Raw genomic sequence first — 18816 nt, forward strand, 5'->3', positions numbered from 1 at the left:
AAACATTGTATGCACAATTTATTTTTTAGTCTGTGAGTATAGAAGTAAGTAAGCAATAGTTAATTATCTGGACGAGGGTAAACAGTTTCCCATTTTTCTTTTCTTCTAAATAAATGATTTGTTAGCTAAGTTTAATTAAGACAATCAACAAGTCTGCTAGAAACTGATAATTACTTGAATAATAGGCCATACAAATCCTTTCTAAAAAATTAAGCTGCAAAAGGAGAAAAGCCACTAAAGGAAGCTAAATACTCTGTCTAATGAATGTGACAGGTGGGAAAGGCTACACACACACACACACACACACACACACACACACAAATTGTGGAGAGCAAGCAGTTATATCCATTTAACGAGAACAAGTGACCAGCTGGATGATTTTAACAATTCTGTATTCCCCTTTACTTCTGCAATCATATTTCTCTACTCATCTGAAGTACCCAGGTGATTAGCTGCCTTCTTTGCTTGGCCTGTATGGATAAATAGAGGATGTGCAGATTTCCATCCCACTCAAGGGAGCTAAAGCAACCTGCTTCAGAAAATGACTGGTAAGTAGAGCTGAGTTTTTCTATAGCATTAGATATTATTTAATGATTATTTCTTGTGTGTCAGAGATGGGATATGACAAAAATACGGGTCTTAGGTTTCAGATCATAGTAACATGTTGGGTATAGATGTCTGGATAGTTGGAATAATGAACATCATTATTGGACTAAGGTATTCAAGTGGAGTTTGGGAAAATCTTTTGCCAGGGCTATTATAAAGAAGAAGCACCTTAAAATAAGGATCCAGTGAGATTCGTAGAGATTCTGTTTAGCACTGTGATTATGTGATTATATGAAATCTCAAAAATTGCCTTTGTAAGCACAATTGAACCTTATAGGACTGAAAATAATCATTTGATGGCCTTATATTCTATGAGAGTAATCAAAAAGTGATCTTGAAGGAAACAGAAGGGAGTGTATTTTTTTGGTCCATCATGTTTTGGTTCCTGATGTGTACATTTGGATCATGTTTGTGATTCTTTGGCAGAATTTGTGGACGTTACCTGAGCATACAGAGTTGAGCTAAGAAGGGAAGTGGATTTTTCTCATTTCCAAGCCCATCGTATCTATCCACAGAGACTCATGAAAACAGAAATAGGAACCACTGAATTGTGCTTTTTTTCATATATTTTTTATTGTAATTAGTAGAAGGGTTGCATGACATTTTCCAGATAGATGGTGCCTTAATTCCTATAAATTGATACCCTTTCACATGTCTTGGTCCCCATTTCCCTCCCCCCACCCTCACCCCTCATCTTGTTTTCACTCCTTCCCTATCCAATTTCAAATAACCAAATACAAATATATCCGATATATCAGGTAACAAGGTGAGATACTGTAAAAATATGAGATAACCAAGGGACAGCAGAAGAGATGAGAGATAACATAGTACCTTAAGAACAACAATCATTCATTATATGGCTTATGTTTCTATATCCTAGATATCCTTTCATTTAGTGTCCTACTATATGGCCTTTTGTATCAAGGTTGTGTGAAAATGACAATCTTGCCAAGGGCTATCTACAAATTCAACGCAATACCCATCAATATCCCAATGAATTGTGCTTTAAAGGAGTTGAAGTATATTTAAAAATAAAATGTCTAAAATTTGAAATAGCCAATTGAAACTTAGAAAATGTACATATATTAATGTTACAATAAAAACTGAGAAACCTAAACTTAAATGTACTGTTAGTGCACAAAAATTTTAAATATGTTTTATTAGAGAAGAGAAACAAATCTCTAATGTTTGAGGGAGTGGGACTCATTGATTTTATCCAACCATTTGCTTTTCTCAGAGGAGTCAGAAGTGGTCAGATTTGAAAGTTGGTTCACCAACGATAGAGTGGTAGTTCCAGTTCTAGACATGGAATCTGGAGATTTCTATTGAACAAAGGTCAGACCTCACATTTAAAGAACTTCTAGCTAAGAAATATCAAGACCTAATAAAGAGGATTCTAAACATTCACACAATGAGACAAAAGGGGGATATTCTTAGGAGATGATCACAAAGGCCAGTAACTATATGCATATAATCATATAACATAAGCCATATAATGAATGATTGTTGTTCTTAAGGTACCATGTTATCTCTCATCTCTTTTGCTGTCCCTTGATTATCTCATATTGTTACAGTATCTCACTTTGTTACCTGATATATCGGATATATTTGTATTTGGTTATTTGAAATTGGATAGGGAAGGGGGGAAAACAAGATGAGGGGTAGGGATGGGGGGAGGGAAATGGGGACCAAGACATGTGAAAGGTTATCAATGTATGGAAATTAATGCACCATCTATCTGGCAAATATCATGTAACCCTTCTATTACAATAAAAATATATGAAATAAATAATGCTCATTAAAATGAACTCCAAGAAGTGGAAACAAGAGGGTTTTTGTTGTATCTTTGGTAGTTTTTCCCCCTATTTTTCTCTTTTGCCTTCATATTTGATTTGTGTACCTTTTATCTTGTATGTAAGTTTATCTGATTTGGGGAGGGGAAGCGGAAATAGAGGGACAAAGAGTGAATTAATTCAGCAATGATACTCAGTAGACACTATTTTGGAAATACACAGTTGAGGGAGGGGACTGGGAGAAAATGAGAGAGTGACATTGTTCAAAAAGAAATGTACTCATTATCCAAGTTATCTAACTGTAACCCCACTATACACCACCTTTATAATAAAAATAAAAATTAATAGAAAAGAATATCAGATCTAAGGATCTTTCTAATTCTCATATTAGAATTTGTGTAATCCAGTTTATAAGCATGAAGATCTTTTGTCGTAGACATTTTAAACATATCCCTTCCATGATTATCAAGACTTATCTTCAACGTAAAAGTCACAAAATTAAAAATTCAGGCAGTTTCCACTTGGAAAATCTCTGTGGAGATCCCTTTAGGTATAGTTACCTTTTATGGTGAGAAAATATATAAATTTGGCTGTTGGCCCAGCACAGTGACTCACGCCTGTAATCCTAGCTACTCAAGAGGTGAGATCTAAGGATTGTGGTTCAAAGCCAGCCTGGGCACCAAAGTCTGTGAGACTCTTATTTCTAATTAACCACCAGAAAACTGGAAGTGATGCAGTGTCTCAAGTGGTAGAACACTGGCCTTGAGGTGAAGAGCTCAGGAACAGTGCCTAGGCCCAGAGTTCAAGCCCCACAACTGACAAAAAAAAGAAAAAATATAAATCTATTTATGTGTTATTGTGATATTTTAAAACAGTAAAAACTAAAAAGAATTCTGGTAAACTCTAAAGCTCCAAATTAAAGAAGTGGATAATTAAGGCTTAATAAGAATAATCAATGTGCTAGGCTGCTGTAACTTTCAAAAGAATCTGGAGGCTATTATCTGAGCAATGTTAACAGAACCAGGAAGCACATAATAAGTCCTTGGCTCCTCTCTTTCTGAATTTTTCTGAAGGGCTTCCCTGGGCAGAAGTTCCTTGATAGACAGGACTAGGGAAGAATCTGTGGTTTCTGCACTCAAATTCTGTTATTATAGAGTACATAAGGGTGGCTGAGAAGAATAAGCAATAACCCAAATAGATGGTCTCAATTGTCAGATATCTTTTCCTTCCAGCTTTTTTTTTTGCCAGCCTGGGCCTTGAACTCAATCTGGGCTTGGGCACTGTCCTTGGGGTCTTGGGCTTTCTCAAGGCTAGAGCTCTACCACTTGAGCCACAGCAACATTTCTGGTTTTTTTCTATGTATGTGGTACCGAGGAATCGAACTGGGTCTTCGTGCAAGCTAGGCAAGCACTTTACCACTAGGCTAAACTCCTGGCCCCTGTCAGATATCTTTTTTTATGTGTGTATTTTTTTCATATATTTTTTATTGTAATTAATAGAAGGGTTACATGCTATTTGTCAGATAGAAGGTGCATTAATTCACATACATTGATTCCCTTCCACCTGTCTGGTCCCCATTACCCTCCCACCACCCCCACCCCTCATCTTGTTTTCCCCCTTTCCCTATCCAATTTCAAATAACCAACCACAAATATATCCGATATATCAGGTAACATAGTGAGATACTGTAACAATATGAGATAACCAAGGGACAGCAAAAGAGATGAGAGATAACAAAGTACCTTAAGGACAACAATTATTATATGGCTTTTGTTTCTATATCCTAGAGATCCTTTCATACTATATGGCTTTTTGTATCAAGGTTTTGCTCTATCGCAAATCTCTGCTAGGAGAGCCCAAGATTTCTACTGATTATGACAAATGAGGAAAACCATTGAGCCTAAGTTCCTTGGAGTCTGGCTTACTTCACTTAATATAATTTTTTCTAAGTCTTTTCATTTCCTAACAAATGGGGCAATGTCATTCCTTCTGACAGCAACATAGAATTCCATTGTGTACAAATAACACAGCTTGTTGATCCATTCATCAACTGAGGGACATCTAGGTTGGTTCCATATCTTTGCTATGGTAAATAGTGGTGCAATGAACACTGTTGTGCTGGTGGATTTAGTATGCCCTTGTTTCTGGATGATTTGGTAAAGGCCAAGTAGTGGAATTACTGGGTCATAGGGGAGCTCTATGTTTAGTCTTTTGAGGAACTGCCATACTGCTTTCCACAGTGGTTGAACGAGTTTGCACTACCACCAATAGTGGTGTAGTGATCCCTCCTGGCCACATCCCCTCCAGCATCTGTTATTATTCGTTTTCTTGATCCTGGCCATTTTAACTGGAGTGAGGTGGAATCTTAGAGTTGTTTTGATTTGCATTTCTTTTATGACCAGAGATGTTGAGCATTTCTTCATGTGTCTATAGGCCATTTTTGTTTCTTCTTCAGAGAAGACTCTCTTTAAGTCTTTGGCCCATCTTTTAATGGGATGGTTGTTACTTTGGAGATTAGTTTTGGAGTGATTCAATTTTTTGAAGCTGTTGATATATTTTAGATATGATGCCTTTGTCCGTTGTATGGTTGGTGAAGATCTTTTCCCACTCGATAGGCTTCCTAATTAATTTACTGGCTATGTCCTTTGCCATACAAAAGCTCTGCAGTTTAATGCAGTCCCACTTATCCAGCCTTTCTCTGATTTGTTGTGATTCTTGGTCCTTATTAAGAAAGTTTCCACCTGTGCCAACGAGGCCTAGTGTATCTCCTATTCCTTCCTGTAGAGTTTTCAGTGTGTCAGCTTTTACCTCCAGGTCTTTGATCCATTTGCAGTTAATCCTGGTGCAGGGTGACAAAGAAGGATCCAACTTTAGTTTTCTGCAGGTGCTTAGCCAGTTCTGCCAGCACCACATGTTGAAGAGGCTGTCTTTCCTCCATTCTATTTTTTTGGATACCTTATCAAAGATTATGTGGCCATAGGTCTGTGGTTTAATATCTGGGTCTTCAGTTCTATTCCATTGATCTTCAGGCCTGTTCTTGTGCCAGTACCAAGCTGTTTTGATAATTATAGCTCTGTAATGGAGTCTAAAGTTTGGAATTGAAATTCCTCCTGTGCTCTTCTTTCTGCTAAGAAGTGTTTTTGCTATACGGGGTCTTTTATTATTCCATATGAAATTTTGGATTGCCTCTTCTATTTCTTTAAAGAATGACATTGGGTATTACGTTGACTTTGTAGATAGCCCTTGGCACGATTGTCATTTTCACGATATTGATTCTTCCAATCCAGGAGTATGGGAAGTTTTTCCATTTCCTCAGTTCTGCTTTAATTTCCTTTTTCAGGGTTTTAAAGTTTTCATCAAGAAGGTCCTTTACATTCTTAGTTAAGGTAATTCCTAGGTACTTTATTTTCTTTGAGGCTATTGCAAAAGGAGTTGCTTTCCTGATTGTTGTCGTATTACTCTCACTGTTGGCATAGAGGAAGGCAGTTGATTTTTGAATGTTAATTTTATAGCCTGCTACCCTTCCAAAGTTTTGAATCAGCTCAAGGAGCTTGGGAGTAGAGTCTATCGGATTCTTTCAATACAGGATCATCTCATCTGCAAAGAGGGAAAGTTTTACTTCCTCTTTCCCTATTTGGATCCTCATTATGCTTGCTTCTTGCCTTATTGCACTGGCTAGGAATTCTAATTCTATGTTAAAGAGGAGTGGAGAGAGTGGGCATCCTTGTCTCGTTCCTGATTTTGGAGGAAATGGCTTTAGTTTTTCACCATTAAGTATATTGCTAGCTGTGGGTTTGTTATACACAGCCTTTATTATACTGGGGAATCTTCCATGGATTCCTAGTTTCTCCAGAGCTTTTAACATAAAGGGGTGTTGGATCTTGTCAAGCGCCTTTTCTGCATCTATTGAGACAATCATGTGATTTTTGTTCCTGCTCCTGTTGATGTGTTGAATTGTATTAATTCATTTCCGTATGTTGAACCAGCTTTGCCTCCCTGTGATGAATCCTGTTTGATCATAGTGTATAATTTTTTGATGAGTTGTTGTAGACGGTTGGCCAGTATTTTGTTGAGAAGTTTTGCATCGATGTTCATCAAAGAAAGAGGTCTATAATTCTCTTTCTTTGATGAATCTCTGTTTGGGGATGAGGGTTATACTGGCTTCATAGAATGAGTTTGGTAAAGAACCTTCATTTTCAATTTCCTTGAAGAGCTTGAGGAGTATTGGTGTGAGCTTTGCTTTGAAGACCTTATAGAATTCAGCTGTGAATCCATCTGGCCCTGGGCTTTTCTTAGGTGGAAGGTCTCTTAATGTCATTTCTATTTCAGTGCTTGAAATAGGCCTGTTTAGTTGGATTAGTTCTTCTTGGTTCAGTGTGGGTATGTTAATATTGGCTAGGAATTTGTCCATTTCTTCTAGATTCTCAAATTTGTTGGCGTAAAGGTTTGAGAAGTATTCCCTCATGATACTCTGGATCTTGGTAATTTCTGTCGTGATATTACCATTTTCATCTGTGATTTTGTTTATTTCGGTATGCTCCTTTCTTTTTTTGGTAAGATTTGCTAAGTGTTTGTCAATTTTGTTAATTTTCTCAAAGAACCAACTCCTTGTTTTGTTGATACTTTTTATAGTTTTTTTTGGATTCCAATTCATTTAATTCTGCTTTGATTTTAATAATTTGCTTCCTTCTTGTGGGATTAGGGTTGGTTTGTTGCTCTTTTTCCAGGAGCTTAAGGTGACACATTAAATTGTTGGTTTGTGATTTTTCCAATTTGTTATTGTAGGCACTCAGAGCTATAAATTTTTCCTTTGAGTAATGCCTTTGCTGTGTCCCAAAGGAGCTGGTAATTTGTGTGCACCTTTTTGTTAAATTTCATAAACTGTTGGATTTCTGTTTTGATCTCCTCGATAACCAATTGGTGATTCAACAATGTGTTGTGCAATTTCCATGAGAGACAGGATTTTCGTTCGTGGCGTTGTGTATTCCAATTTGATGCCCTTGTGGTCTGAGAGAGTGCAGGGAATAATTTCAGTGTTTCTGAATCTGTCCAGGATTGTTTTATGGCCTAAAATGTGCTCTATTTTGGAAAATGTTCCTTATACTGCTGAGAAAAACGTATATTGTGTTGTTGCTGGGTGGAATAATCTGCAGATGTCTGTTAGATCTAGTTGGTCTATGTAGTTGTTCAATTTTAATGTTTCTCTGTTGAGTTTTTGCCTTGTTGATCTGTCCAGTGGTGAGAGTGGTGTGTTAAAGTCACCAACAATCACTGTGTTTCGATCTATGTATGGTTTCAGTGAAAGTAAAGTTTGCTTGATGAAGCTCGGAGCTCCGGGATTCGGTGTGCAGATATTTAGGATGATTATGTCCTCCTGGAGGAAAGATCCGTTTAGTAGTATGTAGTAACCTTCTTTGTCTTTTCTCACTAATTTTAGTGTGAAGTCTATTTTATCTGATATGAGGATGGCAACTCCAGCCTGTTTATGGGGGTCGTTAGCTTGATAGAGTTTATTCCAACCTCTCACTTTCAAAAAATGTTTGTGTTTTGGGGTAAGATGTGTCTCTTGAAGACAGCAGAATGATGGATCTTGCTTTTTGATCCAACTAGTTAATCTTTGTCGTTTAATTGGAGAGTTAAGTCCATTGATATTAAGAGTCGGGATTAAGAAATATTTAATAGTTCCTTCCATTTTTACAAGCTTTCATTAGGGCCTGTGTGTTGATAGTTCTTGTGGTACTTAGATGGTATAAGTTTTAGGTGCCATGTCTTTCTCTGCATTACATTTGTGTTGGTTTTCTATGTGTAGAACATCTTTGAGAATTTTCTGTAATGTTGGTTTGGTTGCTACATAATGTTGCAGCTTTTCTCTGTATGGAATGTTTTTATTGTTCCCTTAGTTATGAATGAGAGCTTAGCTGGGTACAGTATTCTTGGTTGGTAGTTATTTGACTTCAGGGCATGGCATTATCCTTCCAATCTCTTCTTGCTTGCATGGTCTCTGCTGAGAAATCTGGGGTTATTCTGAGTGGTTTGCCTTTATAAGTGATTGTTCTCTTCTCCCTGGCTGCTCTTAGGATCCTATCTTTGGCCTCTATTGACCCAGTTTGGATTATAATGTGGCGGTGGGTTGTCCTTTTCTGATCAAGTCTGTTTGGGGTTCTAAAAGCTTCTTGTATCTGGATGGGTCTGCCCTTGTGGATATTTGGGAAGTTCTCTGAGATGATTCCCTGAAGTGGATTTTCAATACCATTGACCTCTTTCTCCAGACCCTTCTCAATACCAATTAGCTTTTCATTAGGCTTCCTAATTGTATCTTGGACCTCCTGTAGCATTTTCTCATATTTCCTAGATTTGAATTGACTCATTTTCTGTTCTTTTTCTATAACAACTAAATTATCTTCAACCCTGGAAATTCTCTCTTCTGCATTGTCTAACCTGCTATCAAAGCTATCTACTTTATTCTTCCTCTCCCTTGCTTCTAATTGCTCATTTTTGATGCCTTGCATCTCTTGTTTTAGATCATGTATGGATTTCTTTAGCTCCTTGATTTCCATTTGAGTGGTTAGCTCAGCAGCTTTATTTTCTTTGGACATTTGTTGGAGTTCTGTCACCTTTTTGTTTGTGGATTCTATGAATTTGTCCATTTTTCTTTGAAAAACCTTTATTATGGCCTCCTTTATGGATTCCCCTTTTTCACATATCACCTTTTTTATTGTTTCCTCTTGTTTAGCTGTGGCTTCCTCCCTTATGTCTTTCTTTATGTTTTCACATTTTTCATTAATGATGTATATCAATTGCATTTGTATAACACTTGGAAGGCTCTCCTCTAGATTTGCCACTGACTGCTCCATTGCCTATTTATGTTGGGTGGGAGATGCTATTCCTTGATTTAACATTTTTCTTGAGTTTCTTGTTCTGCCTATTTGAAGATGTGAGCAAGATTAATACTAACCAAATTATAATTTTTCATATATAACCAACCTAGACCTTTTTAGTTGGCTGACAATAGATGTTCGCTCTTTTAGATTGGTAATATCACTCTCTCTTTCTTTTTGTACACTTACATACAAATCTAATACAATCACAGATGACCAATTTATGACCAAAACCATAAGCCACTCAATCCAATCTCTATTGTATTTAAGACCCTCTGGACCTAGAGTATAATTGAACACTTAGATACACAGCATTGCTCAACAACCATAAATGTAGGTCCATGCATTATAAGAGTTAAAGGATGAACAGAGGACCAGAGAGAGAAAAATAGTATGAAAGATGACAAGGTAGGTACGAAAAGAATAATACAGGAGTGTAAGAATATTATAGTAATGAAGAAAGGGTATCGTGTAAGGATAACTGACCTAAGGTGATAGACAGGTAGAGTATTTGTGTAGAAATTTTAGATGAACTTATATAAAACTTATGAAAATAAGAAGAATATATAGAGAAAAGAGGGAGGTAGATATAGGAGATTTCAATGACACAAATTTTAAAAAGAAAAAAGAAACAAAACAGCAACAAAATAAAACAGAACACACACACAGACACACACACAAAAACAAAAACAAAAATTAAAAAAAAGAAAAGATGGGGGGAGAGTCCTCACTGTTCTGAGTTCTTACCCAAGAGATACTAGGGTTGAGAACCTGGAATTTAAAAAGCAGGTGATTGTATCAATATGGATATCGTTTTTATTCAGACTGTACCCAGAGCTGTCACTGTGTTTCTAGGAACGACCACAGTGACAGCAGGATTGCAGGAAAAGAGAGGAGAAAAAAAGAAAAAAAGAAAAAAAAGAATGAATCATAACATTAGAAAAAAAGTGTAGGTTAAATGGCAAAGAGAAAAATAAGAACATCTAAAAATGCAAATGAAATCGGGTAGAAGAAAAAAAGGGTATTCTTCAGTTTTTTTTTGGTGGGGGGCAGAATAGGAAACTTGTGTCTCCACTTAATTCGGGATCTAAACACTTCACAAAGTCTTTTTCTCTGTCTGGACTGTCTCTGAACCACTTGATCCTCAAATCTTAGCTTTCTGTGTAGCTAGGATTATAGGCATGAGTCACAGGCACTCAGCTTCAGTCTCATACTTTTAGGTGCACACGTTTACTTTATTGAAGCACTCTATATAGTCATAAAAAAACCCAGACAGATCCTTGTGGTTAGTCATTTAATAACCAAAGCAGTGAATATTTTATATGTACCCATGTAAAAAGAAGTAGCTTAATGTCTTCATGTTATATGTACTCATGGCATGTGTTTTAGTTAACACTGCTATATGTATCTAACACTTTCTGTGTGTGTGTGTGTGTGTGTGTGAGAGAGAGAGAGAGAGAGAGACAGAGAGAGAGAGAGACAGAGACAGAGACAGAGAGACAGAGACAGAGACAGAGAGACAGAGACAGAGAGAGAGAGAGAGAGAGAGAGAGAGAGAGAGAGAGAGAGAGAGAGGAGGGCATTCTGTAGTAAGAGGAAATAGCTAATGGAGCAAGTCCAAAGCTGATATATACTCTGTTAAAAGCTACTTTCTTTATGTCATCATGGACCTGGGAATCTAAATAAAGGGAAATGGGCAATTTAATATTGAGCAACAAATTAGAAGCAACCTGTGAAAGGGCATTTTAGAATCTTCTCACCACAGAATAAATCATCTTTCCAGCAAATAAATTGTAATGGTGCCAACAATGCGAGTTACATTTAAGGGAAGAAATAAGTAAGAAAGGCCCAAACTACAGAGGGACCGAACTTTTTTTTTTTTTTGCCAGTCCTGGGATTGGGCTCAGGGCCTGAGCACGGTCCCTGGATTTTCTCAAGGCTAGGGCTCTACCACTTGAGCCACAGCACCACTTCTGGCTTTTTGCTACATATGTGGTATGGAGGAATTGAACCCGGGTCTTTGTGCATGCTAGGCAAGCACTCTACCACTAGGCCAAACTCCTGGCCCAGATGGACCCAACTTTTATCTGGACAGAAGATGACTAGTTGTTCAGAAGCACAGCGAAACATTTTATGGTACATTGTTTTATTCCTAGTTCAAGCTTTAGCATTAAAAAACCATAGGCAAACATATGATTCAGCAATATGCAGATCGTATATTAACTTTCTTTCAATGCATGGCCAGTTATTCACCTCTTTATCTTCTTGTCCTTATTCACCTCCTTGAAGGAGCCTAGGAAAAATAAGCTATCTGTGCCCCTCAATATAAAGAAGTTAACAGAATATTATGCAGAGGCCTATTATCCTCAGTGAAAGTATTTCAGCTCTTTCCAACTTGAGGATATGGAGTAGCTTCTCTTCTATAGCCACATTAGGATACAGTGTCCTCCTTTACAAGTGCTGTGCCCAAACCATAATTAAACAATTATCTCTTACTTTCCAGCACTGTGATAATCTTTTCTCTTTAGTTGTCTCTGAACTCTACTTGAATGAAATTATTTTCAGATGCATTCAGTCCTTAATCCCAGGGTCTACAACCCCATCACCTTTTGGCTTCTTTCCACATTAAATTCATTCTGGTGCAGTGCCAGAAAGTTGTGGTTGTCACAAAAAAATGAGAGTCATACTAGCTTTAGCAATAAAGCGGACTGACTGACTCCCATTGTCGAAAGTCCAGAGGCAAGGCAAATCAAAGCAAGGGAGCTTTGGACACTGGTTTTCCTGTGAGATTTGTGGACCCTCTTGGACACTGTATGACAAAGAGGTTGTCGTATCTTCCAGCTTGGGAGCAAAGTTGTTGAGTACTGTGCATAATGTACTCCAAGCCTGAAGGCTTGACTTTGGGTCCCCATGTTTGCCCACAATAAGAGAAAACAAGGTATTATGTAAAAAGAGAGAGCCATACTTATTTGCTTCCTGATTCAGCAAAACTGAGGAGAGATAAATTCTGGCCTCTGCATTGATCATCACAGTATCAGAACTTTTCCAAAAGTTGAAATGAAATCTAGGAAACATGCATGAGTGGCTAGTCTTTTTTTTTCTGAGATGGGTCTTAATCTTTTTCTGGATGGTGAGTGTTTCCTCTGACATGAGGACTTTTGTGGGTAGCTTGCTTTCCCTCCCAGCATGGAATTATTTCTAGATGAATCTAATTCCTACAAAAGGAAACATCTGATTAGTTTACCTGGAAAATTGCTTTTGACAAAGCAGCTGTGATTTCCATGATTGTTTTAGTTCAATTAAATCCTGCTATAGACCAGGAGGTAGGACAAGAGACTAGATGCTTGGGAACAAACAATCTATTCTCTAGGTGGAAGATTATTTTTCTCTTTGTACAACCCTCCTTTCCATACTCTAAAGTGTGTTTTCAATTTTTTTATCTATGTAACCCATTAAGCTTCTCCAATTTGCATGCATAAATTTCTTGCCATTGGTTTCATGATAGAATAGCAAGCATAGGATCAGACATGACCTGCCTTACCAACTGTCATCAGTTGGGGTCTAGTTTTTACTGAAAGAAGCATTCCTTGTCTTTTAATAAAGTGGTCACAAAAGAGAAAAGCAAAAGCAAGCTCATCATGTTCTTTCTTTTACTCTCTAGGCGTTGGTAGAGTACCAGGAAATATGATAAGCATACCTTAGCAGCCTATATGTGCTCAAATACCTGGCTTGTCCTTCCTGGTGAGGGAAGTTTCATCTATACTCCAAAAGGTTGTAAGCAAAATAGAACAAAACCTCAGGGAGAGAGTCCTTTTTGAGGATATGCACTTGAAGTAAAATTATAAAGAATGAGAAATAACTGAAGGTGCTATTCTGGGAAAATAAGCAAAAATGCTGCCAATTTTTAAATATTAAGTGCTAATAAATCATTTTTTGTTCATTTAATTTTGTTATTAACTGCATTTATTCTCTCTCTCTCTCTCTCTCTCTCTCTGTGTGTGTGTGTGTGTGTGTGTGTGTGTGTGTGTGTGTGTGCTGATACTGGGGCTCTAACACATTAAATTGCCTGGGCACTTTACCTTAGCATTTTCACTCAAGACTGGTGCATCTAGCACTTGAACCACAGCTCCACTTCTAGCTTCTTGCTGATTAACTGGAGATAAGAATCTCATGGACTTTTCTGTTGGCCTGGCTTCAACACATGGTGTTCAGATCTCAGCCTCCTGAGAAGCTAGGATTCAAGGCCTGGGCCATTAGTACCCAGTGGTATCCACTCTAAAAAGTTGTATGCTTCCTTTATATTAACTTTGACAGAGCCCAGTTCCTGGGAGAAAGAGGTCTCATGACCAGGCTTTTATGGAGCAAATGATTAGCATAATACTCTAACAGATATAATTTATATATGACTATATTTCATAGCTGACATTACTAGCCATTATGTTCTGGTTAGAACTAAATCTCAACGAAGTCAGAGGGGAACTCCTCTTTAATTTGGCATCTTCTTAGAATACTACATGTGCATATTTTAAAAATAAGATGACGTTGCAAATCTAATAATGAAAAGGCGATGCCTCCAAACTCTCCCAATCTTATCTCTAAATCTGGCTGTTATCAACTCCTTGATATGCTTTAATTTTCTGCTATGCTTTAATTTTCTGCCAAGAAGAAATCTGGTTTTAATTGCCTGCTTTCCCTCACCCAGGTCAAAAGCACATTTCCTGTTTTTCTCACAGTGTTTCCTTGCTCACCTTTTTCCCACAGAGGATAGCTACATTATCATGTGTTAAATCAGTATTATGTTTTCCTGATGGTATCTGTGGAGATATTACTCCCGGATGAGCCAAGTTGTACAATATGATTGCATTTCCTTTTTTGTATCCCCAGTTATTTTCCTCTGGAGTTTTCATAATCGATCCATCTTTTATGTTGCTTAGTTCAATCATTAGCTGTCACTAATTTTGCAGCCCTTGGTCTCTGCCACAGCTGTAAGTTCTCCACAGTACCCAAACACCAGCTCCATCAGTTCTTTGTTTCCCCCAGGGAGGTCCTCACTGAACCCCACTTTTGGGGCAGTGGGGGTGGGGGAGAGGAGGGCTCTGCTCCTCAGACTGCTTCACAAGGGAGGCCTAGGACCTCTTTCTTCAGTGCTGGGTTTGGTGAGAGAGTGAAATATTAACATGATGCTGGGTGCCCATGGCTCCTGCCTGTAATGCTCGTTATTCAGGAGGCTGGGATCTGAGAATTACAGTTCAAAGGCTGCCAGGGCTGGAAAGGCCAAGAGACTCTTGCCAATTGCCCACCAGAAAACTGGAAGTAGCTGTGTGGTTCAAAGTGGTAGAGCACTAACCTTGCGCTGAAGAGCTCAGGGAAAAGAACCCAGGCCCAGATTCAAGCCCCACAACTGACCCAAAACCAAACAAATGTATATATTAGTACACACACACACACACACACACACACACACACACACACACACATTAACAAGAGCCCAGGCCCAGAGTTCAAGCCCTACAACCGACCAAAAAACAAAACATGTATATATTACTATGTATATAACATATATATATATATACATACACACACATATTAACATGAGCATGGGAGGTACATATAAAGTCTATTAAGAAAACCTCTCTTTATCATTGTAGTTGCTCCCTAGAAAGGTTCAAAACCTAAAAATGAATCTTCAAGGTGCACTTCACCAGAAGTGCAGGTCTCAAAGTTGAACTAAACTAAACAGACCTATCTTATGCTTTTCCATAGATAAAACAACCATCTGTATTTACTATTTTTGTGTATTTTTCTACTTTCCCCATCCCACAGAAGTACTGTAGTTTGAACTCATAGCCTCAAGTTTAATCAGCTTGCTTGCCACAGTTGGTAATTTAGTGCCCGAACCATGCCCTCCAGTACTGTGTTTTGCTGTTAGTTTTTTAAAATGGGATTCTTGAAGACTTTTCTGACTGAGCTGGCTTTGAACAGAAATCCTGCATATCTCAGCTTCTTGAGTAGCTATGGTTACACCAATCACCTGCACCTGATTTCTAACTTTTTTTCTATATTTTCAGTCAGGGCACTCCACCCACATCTATCAAATCCATGCATTCTGATATCATTTCTTTTGTCTACTTGATATCTCCAGTAAGGCCTCCAGGTATATATAGTATTGAAGCTTGTAAATGTGGCACTTCAAATAGAGATGCCATACATGTATATCTGATGCCATATATATCTGAGTTGAAGGAGGTTGGGAAAGTCACAGAAAGAAAGTCTCTCTGACTTTCACTTCATTTCCTTCCTCCCTCAAAGTGAGTAAAAGGTAGAATTCCTTCCCCGTTTATCTTCTTTTATCTCCTCACATGACAGGTATCCTGTCCCATGGTCAGAAAATGGATATTGTACAGAGATGTAGAAAGAATCTTTATAAACAGACCTTGCTAGAGTTTGCCTAGTTTATTTCCATTCAATCACTCTTTTTGTCTGGTCATGTTTTACTACAACTGTCTATGTCTTTTATCAGACAACCTAAAAATACATAATTTTCCTGGTATCTTTAGGTCTTCATTTCTGAAAACTGCATGTGGTGTAAAACTTTTAATACATAAATTTGCTCTGCTCGTAATATAAGGATATCAGCCATGAAACAGGTGATATCTGAGAAAAATATGCATTTCTCTTTTACAGCAGTTTAGTCTACTATTTTTTACCTTTGATTAAATTAGCAAAGTTCAAAATAAATGAAATCTTGATTAAATAAGTATTCAGATATGCATCCAATTAATCTAAGTATCTCATGTATTTATTGAATTCAAAATAGCATGTTTAATGGAGCACATTGTCAACAATCGACATTTAATTTAAACAAATTAGAAAGATAGTGCTGTGAAGTACATACAGTTAGGCACCAAATAGTGATGTTTTAGTCAATGACAGGCTATACCATCAGAAAACCAGAAGTGGCACTGTGGCTTAAGTGGTAGAGCACTAGCTTTGAGATGAAGAGCTCTGGGACAGCACCCAGACCCAGAGTTCAAGTCCCACCTCTGACAAACAAAAAAACAAACAACTGCCCCCCCCAAAAAAAACTCACAATGAGCTGATGTTGAAGGGTATCTTGATGTTTCTGTAAGCACAAAGATAATACTCTGGGACTGCATTTTTATTCACGTTTGTTAAGTATGACTTGTAGCTTCACAAAGCTGTCTCAGGGGGAAATAAAAGACCTCTTGTCTCCTGAAATTAAAAGCTGTCATAAGCAATATATAAACAACATATATTTTTAGTGACTGATATTTAACATTTGACATGTTAGTGACTATTTTTCTCTGTCCCCATGGCCATATGCTGCCAGATGACACTTTTGAGAATGCTTACCTCTTCGACAAAGGCTGACCTGTCACCACTTGACATATGGTGAGTAGTAGGTGGATCCTTACTTCCCTGTAGGGCATCTTGCCCCTACTGCTTTCCTGGCAAGGTCAGAGTGTTTTGGGGCACGAGTCTACCTAGGTCTTATAACAGTGCCACTTCCCTTTCCAAATGGTGGGAAGCTGAGCCAGTATCAGTGTCTGCACTGGTATCTCTCTAGGATACCAGTAGGGAAATGATTTTGTGAGAAGCATAAGTTTGAGTTTTGTTTCATCCTTCAAAGGCAGGAAGTAGAAGAAACATAAACATGGGTGGGTAAACAGACATGGCTTGTTTCGACTATGTGAAACTCAGATTCTGTCTCTGTAATCTGAGGAGAAATACACAGGATCAGTGTTTTGAGGTTACTATGAGGTAAGAGATAACACATGTCATATGTGGAAACATCCAAACTGTGAACCAAGTGAAAAGGATGCCTGATTTCTATTATCTATGTTACATTACAAACAAAATCAAAACATAGTGGATTAAAGTATAATTTACTTCTTAGGATCTATAGTGTAAACTATAGTATAAACTGAGCTCATAAATGGCTGCATCTAACTGGAAGCTAGAATGGGGTTCTGTCTTGCTCCAGTCAGGGACCAAACATGCAGGAGACCACAGCCTTTCACGCTTCCCCTCTCCTCTTCTTCTTCCTCTTTAATTATAGGGCATCTGAATTGGGCTTAAGCTCATTGCTATTGCAGGAGGATTATTATTATCATTTTTGATCCTATTGATTTAAGAATGCATTTTAGTTTTCTAATATTAAGCAACACGTGAGTACAAGTGCAACCACTTAACACAACACTCGTTTACTATTCCACAGTTCCAGAAATCAGAAGTCCAGTAAGGCTTGCCTGGATTTTCTGCTTTAAGGGTCTCAAAAGGCTAAAGTCAATTTTTTTACCTGTCTGGTGCTCACATGGAGGCTCTAGAGCATAATCCAAGTTAGTTTGGAAATTGTATATTGATACTAAATTCACTTCCAATCCTTACTGAGTGCAAATGAATCCTCCTTACTTCTCTTGTGTAAAACAAGATCTTACTTTCTACAGATCTCATGGTAACCTGCTCTCAAGTTCTGATGAAGGCTACATGTCAATTAAGCATGCTGACAAAATTACAGATTATTTGAGATTCTATGACATGTATACAATTTTATTTTAAAAAATCCTGATAGAAGTGAAGTAAAGACTTTGTGTTGTTAGCTTCAGGAGTTTTTTTTTTAATATTTCTAATTCCATATGGATTCCCAAATATCTAAAAAAATTATCCTGTCCCAATTCCTCCATCAATTCAGCTCTTACCAAGTATACTGTAACAAATTACTATTTTAAAACAAAACAAAAAAGGCTTATTCCTTAAGAAAACATGAACACAACTTCTGCCACATCAAAGACAGCTGTGGTGTAAAGTCAAAAGGTGGGCAAGAATGATTGATAAGGGACAAAGTGATATTATTTCACAGCCCAGTCCCCCTCTCCTATGCCTGTCAGACTTCTTCCGTAGAAATCATGAATGCAATGGTCATAAATCCCTTCTACATATGAAGAATCATTTGTGACAACCTTGAAACTCAGACCTCGATGATTGAAGAAGTATGTAATCAACCCTTTGCTCCCTGTGTGATGTCCTTTCCAATTCATTTAGCAATGGAATCCCTGAGAACATGCTCCCCTATTTCCTCAGCCGGCTCTTCAACTAGGGGTGAAATATTTTGCCTGTAGGGTCAAGTCTGCTTGAACACTGAGACTGAGATCGTGCTCCCCACATTTATCCAACTGTGGCTGTTAGCTTTGGAGCCATGATTGAAGGGCCCACGAGGTACCGTTTCTGATTAGACGCACTGGTTTTATGCTGCGTGGCTTATAGCTCATGCACTTATTACATCAGCTGATTTCTGCTGCGATCCAGTGAAGGCTTTATGTCTCCTTAATTCTTTGTATAGAGAAAAATTTATAGGAAATGTTTAAGGGAAAAGCCTTATATTCTTACTGGAGAAATGGATTGTTGAGAAGTCTCATGAGACAAGGTATGTGCCAGAGAATTCATCCCTGAGGACTGAGCTTAGAGTTGAATAAACATAGAAACAATGAGAAAGACTGCTCATGAAAACAATTCACGTT

At 37.8% G+C, this 18816-nt stretch overlaps 1 long non-coding RNA gene across 1 annotated transcript in view; it reads left to right on the forward strand.

Moving 5' to 3' along the window:
• The first annotated feature begins 12951 nt into the window (after positions 1 to 12951).
• LOC150066592 (uncharacterized) overlaps positions 12952 to 18816 on the forward strand; it is a 67740-nt gene continuing 61875 nt past the window's right edge. The window contains exons 1-2 of the long non-coding RNA XR_016539201.1: positions 12952 to 13048; positions 16629 to 16690. This is a non-coding gene — a long non-coding RNA (uncharacterized LOC150066592). The remainder of the gene's footprint in view (positions 13049 to 16628; positions 16691 to 18816) is intronic.

Source organism: Megascapheus bottae, chromosome 2 (assembly GCF_031878675.1).
Source record: "Megascapheus bottae isolate mThoBot1 chromosome 2, mThoBot2.hap1, whole genome shotgun sequence".
Lineage (NCBI taxonomy): Eukaryota > Metazoa > Chordata > Mammalia > Rodentia > Geomyidae > Megascapheus > Megascapheus bottae.